This window comes from Phocoena phocoena, chromosome 4, assembly GCF_963924675.1.
Source record: "Phocoena phocoena chromosome 4, mPhoPho1.1, whole genome shotgun sequence".
In the NCBI taxonomy this organism is placed as follows: Eukaryota; Metazoa; Chordata; class Mammalia; order Artiodactyla; family Phocoenidae; genus Phocoena; species Phocoena phocoena.
The window spans coordinates 30,536,560-30,547,785 of NC_089222.1; the positions used below are offsets into that span (position 1 = coordinate 30,536,560).

The 11,226-nt window shown below is 45.7% G+C and overlaps 1 pseudogene; it reads left to right on the top strand.

Annotated features, from left to right (window-relative positions):
• The first annotated feature begins 6,192 nt into the window (after positions 1-6,192).
• On the top strand, positions 6,193-10,406 carry LOC136121943 (phosphatidylethanolamine-binding protein 1 pseudogene; annotated as a pseudogene).
• The last annotated feature ends 820 nt before the right edge of the window (positions 10,407-11,226 follow it).

Below are 11,226 nucleotides of genomic sequence, written 5' to 3' on the forward strand. Positions count from 1 at the left end.
TAGCCAAATGACTCCAGAGAGAACAAGGTGACATATCAAAGCAACAGGGCTCCAGTGAAGTCCTGCAGGCTCCGTGGCAGGTAAGCAGAGTCGTTTGCGCCCACCAAATCATCACAGTGGGCGGCCGGCGCGCTCCCCACTTCCTTGAGAAGCAGCCTCTGGGCCCTGAAACATTCTTCTTTTGATAACAGAGCAACAACAAAATGCTGTGGCAATCAAAACTGCCTGAAAACAGCATATTAACCGTTCAGAGTTTTAATTCAGTTAAGGAAACGTCAGCCCAGATGCTCTCCGCGGTTCTTCTCATAGAGATGCGCTCTTGGTGCTGCGTTTTTGAGACTTTGCGCCTTCTGACTTAGGACTCCCTCTCGCAGACGGGACTTCGGGATTCACGGGAGTGATTTCCACGTGGGATGAGGGTAGGAATGAAGATGCGGCCGACATTTACAGACACTGTCTCATTTAATGTTCCAAAGAACCCTGCCAGACACATCCCTGTGTGACCATTTTGCAAATGAAATTGATGCTCAGAGAAGTTTAATGGCTTTCTTAAGGTCACTCAGTTAGGAAAGGGTGGAGTTAGAGTCAGAACCCGGGTCTAATCCTGAGGCACTTTGCAATCTTTGCTCGTCTTCACCCTTCACACCGCACTGTTTGCTCCCATAATGCAGTGCCACCAGTAGTCTTCTCAAGAGTCCAGCTTGCTCGGTTGGCAGCTTAGTGCGTTTATAAAAACTGGGTCTTGGCCTTTCTTTTCTGAGCTTCAATCATTGGACTAATGCTGAATGAATCTTCTAAGGCTGCCTTGTGCAGTCCCTTTAAATTATAATGAGAAAACGAAAGTGCAGTGATTGAAGACCTGTGCCCCCAGTGAGCCACTGAGTCAGTGCTGGGAGCAGGACCAACGAGCCCCAGGGCAGTATGTCGACACCGCACGGTGCTACCAAGATCGTGCAAGGAGAGTCCTATGTCCTAGATGTGAGGTGCTGATTCTCTCAAGCCCCCAGCTTTTCTAGGGACACAAGTAAGTGGTGAGGTCTGGAGTAGGGGTGAGGGCAGCACCCACGCATGTCCAGCATGTTTGACTCCAGGTTTCACCATTTATTTATTTATTTATGGCTGCGTTGGGTCTTCGTTGCTGCGCTATGGGCTTTCTCTAGTTGCAGCGAGCAGGGGCGACTCTTCGTTGCGGTGCGCGGGCTTCTCATTGCGGTGGCTTCTCGTTGCGGAGCACGGGCTCTAGGCGTGCAGGCTTCAGTAGTTGTGGCACATAGGCTCAGTAGTTGTGTCACGCGGGCTCAGTAGTCGTGGCTCGTGGGCTCTAGAGCGCAGGCTCAGTAGTTGTGTCGCACGGGCTTAGTTGCTCCACAGCATGTGGGATCTTCCCGGACCAGGGATGGAACCCGTGTCCCCTGCATTGGCAGGCGGATTCTTAACCACTGCGCCACCAGCGAAGCCCTCACCGTTTCTTTTCAGCAGATTAATTCTAGTCGTCAAAACCCATAGAGAAAACAGATAGGAAATAGATTCTCCAGCACTTTTCCAGGTTGATTCCTGCATCTTCTTTCAAGACTTCTTGGTTCTCTCATCCTCAAGCACTTACAGGGTTCTCTTTGGCAGTACCAGATCTAAATTACACCTCAAATCACCATCACCACCACCACCCTCAACTCCTTGTAACCTATTTTGCAACATGGTCCCTTGGTGTAAGTCAACACAGTCTATATATTCCCAGTCCCGCCTCCTCACGCTCTCCACACCAGACTTACCTGCTCCCAGTTCTGGCCCAGTACTCGTGCCACGGCTCCCGGGTTACTGTCTCCTCCTCCTTCCTGTGCCTCCTCGCCCAGTTCCTCTAAGCCAGCGTTGCAATCGCAAATGTTCCTCTGTCATTTTTCCTCTTTTTATTATAATTACGCTAACTCTGTATTGCAGAGGAAGAGATGATTTTTCTTTGACTGGGGCCAGGGAGGTATGAGAAATGTGTCCCATGCTGGATGCACCGTAGGGGATGGTGGGAAATGTAGCAAACTAACAAGTCCACGCCCCACTTAAAGAAATTTAAGTTTAAAAAACTTAAAGCATTCAGGGATTTCCCTGGTGGTCCAGTCGTGAAGAATCCTCCTTCCAATACAGGGGACGAGGGTTCGATCTCTGGTCAGGCAACTAAGAACCCACAAGCCTCGGGGCAACTAAGTCCACGCCGCAGCAACTGAGCCCACACGCTCTGGAGCCCACGCACCGCAACGAAGATCGCGCATGCCACAGCTAAGACCCAATGCAGCCAAATAAAATTTTTTTTTTAATTTAAAGCATTCTTCTGATCAGAGTAAGTACTTATACAGCCTGGATTGAGGGGCCACCAGTTTTCAACTCCTGTTGGGCCTCCACTCTAATCTGAAAGGCATTACTTTCTTCAAATCCTGATTCAAAGTCAAATTTACTTCCCCTAGCATTTTCTTTACTAATCACCACTCCTTTACATCCCCTTAAATGTATGTACAATTTAAACCATATTGGCTTTTGATTTCAAGCTTTGAGGGCAAGAATGGTTTACCTATGTTTTATTCCTCAACTTTATATCAGATCCTGCCTCCAATTTACTTAACCAGAACGTCCAAGGATATATAGTGCATAGTATACAAGTGTATGAAGAATAAACGTGTTTGGTGCGAGTCCTCTTCCTAAGTGTGTAGATTTGTGTCTTTGGCATCCTCAGAAACTCCTAATAATGGGGCAGAAGTTAATTTTGTTTCCCCATAGTTTGGAGAAGAGGGAAATGTTCTGTTTTTAATTTGCACTAATACAAATAAACCAAATGGCTTTCTGAATGACAGAGTCACGGTGACACCCAGCCAGCTACGCCTGGACCATTTCTCACCCCAAAAGCTGTCAACACAGAAAGTTAGCCTTTATGGCCCATGAATCCTTCTGTCATCTGCTGCCCTCTAGTGGAGAGAAGGGATAGAGCGGACAGAGTTGTCCAGAAGCCAGAGCTCCTCGAGCCTAACTCCAGAAGACACTGAACAGTCACAAAAAATTGTCCCTTCCTCTGTGGTGTAGAGTTGGAGTAATTATAATAAAAACAGGAAAAATTACAGAAGAATCAAGCTACTGTTTTCCACTGTGGAAGGCAAAGTGTGAGTTGAAGTAAAATAAGTATGAGTCAATAATTCAACATGTGATTTTTTTTATTATTTTTATTTACTTATGGCTGCACTGGGCCTTCATTGCTGCGCGCAGACTTTCTCTAGTTGCGGCGAGCGGGAGCTACTCTTCGTTGCGGTGCTCAGGCTTCTCATTGCGGTGGCTTCTCTTGTGGAGCGCCGGCTGTAGATGCGTGGGCTTCAGTAGTTTTGGCTCGTGGGCCCTAGAGCACAGGCTCAGTAGTTGTGGCGCACGGGCTTAGTTGCTTCGCGGCATCTGGGATCTTCCCAGAACAGGACTCAAACCCGTGTCCCCTGCATTGGCAGGTGGATTCTTAGCCACTGGACCACCAGGGAAGTCCTGATTTTTTTTCAATAACTTTTAGTGGTGTTTTTTCTACAACAGAAAAGTATATAAACTTTATTGTACAAGTTTTTCTTTATTATACAAATATACGTTCATCTTAGGAAGTACAAATAAGCCATAAAATAAAAATGAAATCACCCAGAAACCACCCTCCATTAAAAAAATACCATCGCAATGTGGCATCATTATGAATGTATCATTCTAGATGTTATTGAATGCATATGTAGACATATGATTTTGTTTTAACAAATACAGGATCACATTTTGCATCCAGTTTCACAACCTGCTTCTTTACTGAGGCATTCTGAGGTCACAGAAATGTTCATGTTTTCTGAAGTCATCCCTAACCTGTGTGTTTCAGCCACCAGAGAGCAGGCTCGTGAGGGTGCCTATAACAGGCAAAGTTACCTTCAGTTTTCCTCTGGAACCATCTCTCATCTGACTTTCAGCTGGCTTAAGCAAGTGACCAATTATAGCATATTATTTTATTTGTATATGGAATTTAAAATAATAAACCTGAGCATATGGAAAATAAACATTAATGCTATCTAATATAACCGTATTCATCAGGGTGAGTTGTTTAATTATTTAAGATCCACTACAATACTGGATTTAAACTTTGTGGATATGGCATTCTATCCCTGCTTTAATAAATATATATTTTAATTATATCTATATGAAAGATTTTTCCCCAAAATTATGGGAGATATTTAACTCTCTTGAGAGAAATTTTCAAATGTAACCAATCTGCACTTCTCTTAGAAACAAAACACTATCATCACTTCTCCAAACATGTGTAGTTTGCCCCCATGTTATAAACACAAGGAAAAGAGCAGCATCTACTTAAGAGAAAGCCCTAAAGATAGGAATGAAAGACAGCATGACCAGATTTAATGTTAAAGCAAAACTAAAAACTCCAGGACGGTACTTAAGTGAGCATGATGGGAATGTATTGTTTCCTTATAATGATTTTAAATGGAAATTACAATTCAATCACAAATGAAAGGAATTTGTAGACAGTGAGGTGAACAAATCTGATTTCACTCGGATTCACGGTGATTATCAAATTAGCAGCTACTCATTCACCACTAACCATTCTCAGTCCTCTTGGTCTCCCTAACAGCGCTGAACTGCAGCTTCATGGTGATTGCAATGGTGGCAGCTCATCAGGGCTATATTTTAGCTGTGCTTTTATCTTCCGTTTTTCCTTTTCATTGCTCGGCAAGGTAAAAGTGGGGAGTGGGGGAAGAGCATTAGAGGAGTGAGAACGTTAACATGCACTTGTTTTAAAAGTTGTGCAACACCAGTTGAAGGCCTAACATCTGGCTCCCGGCTGCCTCCTGACCCATCTCCTAGCACTCTATCCTCATCAACTCCACTCCAACCACACTGGTCTCCTTGCTGTTTCTCCACACCAAGCACACTCCTGCCTCGGAGCCTTTGCACCTGCTATTCCCTCTGCTAGAACACCCTTCCCACCTACATCTGCAAAGTTTACTGCTTGGCTTCAATAGCGTCTGAGTTCAGATGCCCCCTCCTTGGAGAGGTTGGCCTTCCCCAGCTGCTCCTTTCTAAAGCAGCCCCTCCTGTCACTCTCTACTCCCTCATTCTGCTTTGTTTCTTTCTTCCCCAAACATCCGTCACTACCTGACATGGTATTATATACCCACTTTATGTTCCTTTATTGAATGAACCCAATATCACCCAGGTTATTATGACCGAGAAGGTCCAGGGTGAGTCTGGGAGTATATATACTGAAAAGCTCACCGGGAGATTCTGATGCACAGCCTGGTTGAGAACCACTGGTCTAATGGATATTATAGTTTTTGGAGTCAGATGGTCTGGGTTAAAATTCCAGCTTGGCAAGCCTGGGACATTACAGCTGTAGGCCCAGTTAGAAACATAGTAGCAGTAATCCCCAACACCCAGGGTTGTGCTGAAGATAACACCGGGTAATGGATTTGAGACAACCTCTTGAACTGGAAAGTGGGATATAAAAATGTTATTAGTACCCTATTTCTTCTCTGAGGGTGAACTACTTACATTTTAGAGAAAGAACATTTTTTGAATAATAATAAAACCTATTTTTATTTAGAAGTACGATCTCTCCGAATCAGATTGTTCCTTCCTTGTAAACTCTAAATTATACGTCCGTTTTTCTCCCTGAAGGCAGTGCAAAAGAGAAACGAATGGAATTTGGTCAATCCTTGTAGCTAATGCAAATAATTTCAAATTCTGAAATTCAAAATTGCTAGCAGCGGTTTTGCCTGCATTGCCCCAGGGTGGCGGCCGTGAAGAGGTGGTCTCCCCAACACCCCCTGTCTCCACCCCCTCCCCCGGGCTGAGTGGTCCCTGAACGTCTCCCATCCTTGGGCTCACTCCATAGGGTGAAGCGGCTCCCCTCGCGCCCTGTGCTGATGCCCACCCGGCGGGAGCGCGGGGATGATGGACAGATGGAGCTGGTGAGAGTGCTGCCTGGAACGTCCGGGAAACAGCACTTCAGGAAGCAGCAAGCGGAATAGGGCATCTTGGAAACATTCGCTCTCATCACAAGAGAGTCCACTGTGATCTCCAAAGGGCCCAGTGTCATGAAAAGCAATCGATGAATTGAGAAGGCTCCGACTCAGGCGGCCAGCCTGCACCTCCCAAGAGGTCTCAGAACAAACCTCTGTGAAAGGAATGAGTTCTCGGGAGAACCGATATACGGCCCCCTTTTATGGCAGAGGTCACCAGTAAAAGACTTAAGAACACACAGGTGGGGGCGTTTTGTTATTCATGTTTACCATAACCAAAGGAAATAAATATTGTATACATGTACTTCTATTTATAAACACCACTAGCCAGGTTTCATTGGATAAAGAGTGACACCTAGTGGACAAGCTTTGGTAACCTCTATGTTATGTCCCCCTAAATCCAATTAATTTAGTTTCTAAAATTATTCCACAATGTAACCAAACTGTCATAAGGCCAACGCCTTTGAAAATTTCACCCCAATCCTGTAATTTATATATAAGAACAACAGCGAAAGGAGACTGACAGACTGAAAATAGTTTTGAAGCATCTGTGAGTGAAGAAACTGATAAAAGGAAACAGTAAATGAAGGCAAATCTTTGTCCCAGGTTTCTTTAACGTGGTATGAAAATTCTCCATCAGATGGAGAGAGGAAAATTTGAATTTTGCTAGGGATCCATGAGTAGGACTTTTTGGACTGGAAGCAGGTGAAAAACAGTGGCTGCTACCTCTGGAAATCCTGCTGAGTGGCCCGGCCTCGGGCAGTTGGCCCCTTAACCTCACGGGGTCCAGAAATCAGCTCTTGCCCAAACCTGAGAGGTTCTGCAATTCACATGCCCCAGTTCATACCAAGCAGGGCCATCTGGATGCCACCTTGGGCTTCTGTCCTCAGACACTTTCACCATTTTTTTCTCAAATGTTTACCCTAAAATTAGGGAACATTACCTAACACCCAGTGAGACTATAGAACAGAGCCATTGAACTAAGGACTGCCCCAGGAAATTCAAGATGCACTAACTTCATATATACGTATTTGCCCTTTTTGATTTTCATACAGAATTTATTCTGCTTCCTAAATGTCCTCTGGGATAATATTTTGCTTCCCCCATCCCCGGGAGCGACCATTTGCTGCTGTTCTGGAGGAGGATTTTACCAGCCCCTCAGGAAAGCCGCTGTGCCTCTCTGGTGCTACCAGCTTGCTCTCAGTTTCTCATCCCTGCCTGGCGCAGTTGCAGCTTCTTGGTTTCTCACCCCACCTCACCCACAGGCCTCTCAATTGCCTTCTCACAGGACTCCTGTGGCCCCAAGCACGGTTTCCATCCCAGACTGCTGCTACCCAGGTCCTCCCTCCCAGCTGCCTCACAATGAATCCTCTGAAGCTCACCGAGTAAACATCAATTCAGGGTGAAACAGCTCCCACCCGAGCGCTTCCTCTGCCCCAGAAATACGCACTTTATGACTCCCATGCCTGGGTGGCACCGAGCTTTTGCTTTGCTCTAGCAGCCCTGTCGAGCCTAATGGCATAACTCACTCCTGTTTGTTTAATTGGTTAAATCAGATTAAAATGTGTCTGGGGGGTGGGGTACAATGTGCTCACTTGTGTGTATTTTAATTTACACACACACACACCCTCCCAATGCTGAGACCCAGAGGCACGGTTTAAAAATTGAAAATTTTCAAAGCGGGCTTCCCTGGTGGCGCCGTGGTTAAGAATCTGCCTGCCAATGCAGGGGTCACGGGGTCAAGCCCTAGTCCAGGAAGATCCCACATGCCTCAGAGCAACTAAGCCCATGAGACAACTGCTGAGCCTGTGCTCTAGAGCCCGCGAGCCACAACTACTGATCCCGTGAGCCACAACTACTGAAGACCGTGCGCCTAGAGCCTGTGCTCCGCGACAAGAGAAGCCACTGCAGTGAGAAACCCGCGCACCACAATGAAGAGTAGCCCCCGCTCACAGCAACTAGCAAAAGCCCGCGCACAGCAACAAAGACACAATGCAGCCAAAAATAAATAAATTTATAAAATAAAAAAAAGTTTTCAAAGCCATGCTGATGACAGTCAACAACAGTTAATTGACTTCACAGCCAGCAAATACTTAAAATAGGTTTAATTACCAAGAACTACTAATCTTTCCGGCCCAAGGAGGTAATGCTCCCTTCTTCAAGTTTCCCAAACCTGGCTGCACCAGAATCACCAGGAAACCTTCATGGAAAGATAAAGCCCAGGGCCCCATCTCAAATCTCCTGGACTAAAATGCCTAGGCAGGGACTGGAATGACTATTTCCACAAGCTCTCAGCCGGCTCCACATATTTTCCGTCCAATGTTTGGAAGCCCTGCTTTGAATCACAGCTCAAACCTCACCTTGTTTCAGAAAGGTCTAACAAAGCAACTTCTGCCAGTGTTTCCTAAAGTCATGTATATCATCTTGATTTTTGCCATATCCACGTACCACCTGTACTGCAATCTACCTAAGGTATGTATATCAATTGGCTTGCATTTTTGCATAGATTTCAATTTTTAAAAACTTATATCACTGCTATGAAATCATAGCTTTGATGGATGTTAGTATATTTTTCCTAATACACAATACAAAAAATGTGTACCATTAAAAGCTGTCTTAAAATGTTTTTCCCTGTAGGAATAAGCTAAGTTTGTGTACCAGTGGGTACACCTACAATGCTTGAGAAAACACTGATGGAGAGAAATAATCTCTGTTCTACCTTTCCTTCTGAAGGTGGCCCTAAGGGAAATTGTGAAGAGAAGAATTTCATATTGAGGAGCTCAATTCTTGGGATTTAACTAGGAATCTGTGAGTAGGACTTTTCAGATTGGATACAAGTGAAAAACAGTGGCCACTACCTCTGGAAACCTTGTATAGTGGTCTGGTCTCAGGCAAATGGCTCAATCCTACAAAAATTGCAGACACCGTCCTTCACCCATCCCTTGGATCTTCTAATCAATAATCAATTGAATCACTGGGGGTGGGTCTGGGGTATCCAGCAGTTCTAATATGAAACCAGGGATAAAAACCATCATGCCATTTCTCTTTCAAGAACATTTCTCCCCAGTTAGAAACCCCCATTACCTTCTACCTCCTCCATGGGACCCCTTTGTATTCACTGATACAGATAGAAGGTGAAAAAAAACATTCTGCTTATAAAAACATTCTTACAAGTACAGGTCAGAGTCAAAAAGCTCATGCCTTGACTCCAGGATTCCAGGGAATGCCAACCTCCAGGGTTGTCATAAACTCATTCTACACCAACACACCTCTACATCCCCTACAGAAGGCCCTGGTTTCTGCTTTCATTTTTTCCCCTCCTTCTTATTCTCTGTTTTTCCCTTTTATTGGTTAAAAATAAACGACGGGCTTCCCTGGTGGCGCAGTGGTTGAGAGTCCACCTGCCGATGCAGGGGACACGGGTTCGTGCCCTGGTCCGGGAAGATCCCACATGCCGCGGAGCGGCTGGGCCCGCGAGCCATGGCCGCTGAGCCTGCGCGTCCGGAGCCTGTGTTCCGCAACGGGAGAGGCCACAACAGTGAGAGGCCCGCGTACCGCAAAAAATAAAATTAAATTTAAAAAAAAAATGACGTACTTTTTCCTTATTTTGAAAGGAAATGTTCAATGTAAGAAAAATTAGAGGCAGACCGCTTGGAGTCGGTGCTGCTGTCCTGTGACTTTCCCTGTTGTCTGCCCTGCTCGGCCCCGTGAGGCCACTGCACCTCAGCAAGTGGCCGGGACCCTTGAGCCTCCAGGAGGTGGACAACCAGCCGCAGCACCCGCTGCAAGTCCAGTACGGCAGGGCGGAGGTTGACGAGCTGGGCAAAGTGCTGACACCCACCCAGGTTAAGAACTGGCCCACAAACATCGCATAGGATTGCCTTGATCCAGATAAATTCTACACGTTGGTCTTGACCTACCTAGATGCTCCCAGCCGAAAGGGCACCATTTCCTGGTGGTCAAGGTGAAAGGCAAGAACATGAGCAGTGGCTCGGTCCTCTCTGATTATGTGGGCGCTGGGTACCCCAAGGGCACGGGCCTTCACCACCACGTCTGGCTGGCTTGGAGCAGGACAGGCCGCTGAAGTGTGACGAACTCATTCTCAGCAACCGATCTGGAGCCCATCATGGCGATTTCACGGTGGCGTCTTTCTGTAAAAGGTACAAGCTCTGGGCCCCGGTGGCCGGCACATGTTACCAGGCTGAATGAGATGACTTTGTGCCTAAACTCCCCGAGCAGCTGTCTGGGAAGCAGAGGAAACTTAGAAGATGGAAACCATCCCAGAGTTTCCCAAGCAGTGTTGTCAGTTTAGCGATGCATGTAGATTTCTCCCCTTCCTCGTTCCCAAGGCCTGAGCGGTCAGATTTAGGTTTGGGGTGACTTTTCCTTCTGCCTGTCCTCTATAATTCTAGAGGGTTTATGTTTTGATCAAATTTGAACTCCATTTGGGGGGATAATTTGGGTCTATGATAGGGTCATCAAAATGTTAATATAAGAATAGTAACTCAGACTTTAAAGAAGAAAAAAATTCTGGTAAAAAGACCAGGTCTACGGTATTAGAGCAGAGCATCAGAGAATCTTTAAAGGAGGTTGGAAAAAAAAAAGATGGATTACCTCTGCCTTTGTGAGCCCGAGCCCAGAATTGTGTGTGGTGGCACCTTCTGGCTTGTGTTTTCATGGCTCTGTCTCTCACCAAGACAACCAGAGGCTGGCATGTCCACTAACCCCCAACGTGGTACACCTCAAGCTGGTTACCAGGTGTCAGTGTCCCACTCTGACTCCCTCAAAGAGCCATAATGGAAAAAGCAATAGGGAGAGAGTCACTTTGCTGTTCAAGTCTGGCCATCTAGATGAGCTGCAGGACTGGGTAAGAGGTTATCAGAAATCTGAAAGTCTGTGCCTGTTAAACTGATTGCACTTCTCTGGTGTGAGAAAAGCCCGTCCGGAGTTGCTGAATGCTGTGTTAATTCTGCTATTTGCTTATAATCGAATAAAAATAAAAACAATGTGTAGATGGGAAAAGAAAAGAAAAATTAGGAAGTAAAAATAAGTAATATATGTAAACATTTTAAATTATCCATAATACAACCATGGCAGGACATCCACTTTTAATATTTCAGGATATATATATATATTCCTAACCCTTTGTAGAATGTGTGCCAGCATACTGTTCACAGCTTGATGTGTACTGAACTCCTGA